The sequence below is a fragment of the Topomyia yanbarensis genome, chromosome 3 (assembly GCF_030247195.1).
Source record: "Topomyia yanbarensis strain Yona2022 chromosome 3, ASM3024719v1, whole genome shotgun sequence".
Classification (NCBI taxonomy): Eukaryota; Metazoa; Arthropoda; class Insecta; order Diptera; family Culicidae; genus Topomyia; species Topomyia yanbarensis.
The window spans coordinates 248,334,698-248,337,269 of record NC_080672.1 but is presented as its reverse complement, the minus strand read 5'-3'; positions in this window follow the sequence as shown (position 1 = coordinate 248,337,269).

The window sequence follows — 2,572 nt, the reverse complement described above, 5'->3', positions numbered from 1 at the left end:
TTTTAATGTCACCGTGGTCGTGTCCTGTACACAACCCTTTAATTTTTTACATCCTAGATCGCATGATTCAGTGATCGAAACCCAAAACTGCATAAAGTATTTGAAATTATTAAATTAAAATTTGTTTTTGCTATTTAAATCGACAAAATGATAGTATCGCCCCTTTGGCGATTGTTTACTTTTTCGGTCCCACCTATCAGCATTGAAGTATCGCCCTTATGTTTTTTTTACAATAACTACAGTATTGCACCACCGATTTCGTCCGGGTTTTTTCAAGAGCGATCATTGTTACTACCCTCTAAGAACGGTTGGTTTCGAAATCGTCCAATGAATGACGTTCGTTGGACCAATTTGGACAACGTCCAAATAACCGTTCAACGAACGTCCATCGTTGGACCCGTGTTGAACGATTTTGAAACAATTTTTTGAACGTCTCAGTGGGTATTTACAGCTGGTATCAGCTTGATTATCCAAAAAAAATTCGAATGAAACAGTTTCGCCTCTAAACTGCTAGCAAAATAAGTATCGCCCTTCTTGTTTGCATGGAGCGTGGAGGGCGAAACTTTAAATAAACAAACAAAAATACAGTTTCGCCCGATGTATTTTTTGCTGTAGTTTATGAAAGCAATATCGTAGAATCCAAATTTTTAGGTTAATTTGTTGCGTTTTAAAGCCCTCATTCGCATGTATAAAAAAAAGCCTTATGTTTACATTTGTAAGTATCGCCCTTTTCACAAAAAAAGCGTTGAAATAGGTATCAGCCAGCCCCATGAAAACTGTTTGTTGCCTGAAGCTACCACCAAATGCCAGTAGCGCTAGCTGCCGTTAGTGTTTCGTCAAGTTTCGTACTGTCAGTGGAAATGTGATTCGTGACAATACCAGTTTAAATACTTGTTGTTTTACTACGTAAGGAACACTTATGGCGATTTCGCTTGAACCTGAAACTGAGTCAGGTTCTAACCCCAACTGCTGTCAGTTCATACATTTTGACAGCAGTTGGGGTTAGGAACTGACTCAGTTTCGCTTCAAACGAAAACCACATTAGTATTATATAATCACAGAGAACAGACGTCCATCTTCAGCATTCAACTTGTGTAAAATTCCTAACGGTTTCGAAGATACTTGGCATATCAAAACCAGGTGCGCTACTGTTGTCATGTTTTTTGTGGCTGAGTTCGACAGAATTGACAGCGGTTATTCCTCTACCCAGTCAAACTAGTCCAGAACTGTTTCGGACTTCCAGCATGAATTCCAGCTCAAATGCATCAATCGATAGAGTCGGAATCGGTTGTTTTCTTTGAGCAAGATTCCATACTAATTCCATTCAGGATTTCGAATCGGTTCCGGAATGGATTTGACGGATAGTTGGGATAGGTTGGTGTGGCGGCGCTAATGTTTTGTCGTATATTAATTCAAATGTTTACACACGTTTTATAAATATTTTTGTTCGATCTCTGTGGTATTTGGCTGAACTAAGAAACGCTAAAAACTATCAACGCAAGTTTTGTGAATACATCGGAAACTTTTCGAAGGCAGTACGCTTGCACAAACTTAGTCTCAAATGAAAGGTACAACCTTCCCATCGGCTGCTATTGAATTTTTGTTGATTGGACTTCTGGTTCCGAAATGACGGGTTGAAGCTAGGGGCAGATCACTCTAGGAATGTATAAAAAAATTTGCATTAAATTAGAAAAAAATGCATTTAATTTCCATTTTTGCATCAACTTTGCACTCCCTGGCAGAAAAGTTCGTTCAACAAACGTCCTACGCTGATTCACTTTGTTCGACGTTTTGTTGAATGTAGGGCAAGTTTTTGTGTAGTACTTTGACGTCTTACACACAACGCAAAATACATTGCACGCAACGCAAAGCACATTATGAATTTCAATTTTGATGGAAGCAATGCATATAATTTCGCTGATTTTTTAAAATGCATCAGAAGTGATCTGCCCCTAGGGTTGAAGAGTGCGACCACTCAGCAAATTCCCATATAAACTGAAATGAAAAATTCTCAAAGGGGGGAGTAAGGGAAAATTTGAAAATCGAATTTGTATTTTGGATGCCAAATGACTTAAAATCTAATCTCGAAAAAAAAAAAAATTTTGAAAAAAATTGACTTTTTTGGACTTTGGCACCTTTTTGGCTTTCTCATATAGAAATGTTATGCAATCACTCTAAAAATGGTCAACCCAATCCCGACCGCGATTTTTTTTACTTATTTAGGTAGGTAGGAGTATGCAATGAGGTGTTGCTACGTTAAAATTGAAACTAGTTTAAAATTTCTTAAATTGAAAATTTATGGCAGGGTCCGGACCCCCCGGATCCTCTTCCTTGATCCGCCGCTGGTTTCAAGCGATGTTTCAGTGTCGACACATAGCATCTCAAGATCGTGACTGTCGATTTATTGTATGTATGTGCAAATCGTACTGAATTTGTAATATTCATTTCCACTGTTGTATTGAACATTAGCAGCATTGGAATCAGAGTTTGGACAAATGAGAAAGGCCCAATTGTACCACTAGGTGGATTAAAACAGGCTTTTTTGTTTACATCGGAATTTTAGCTTAAGAAA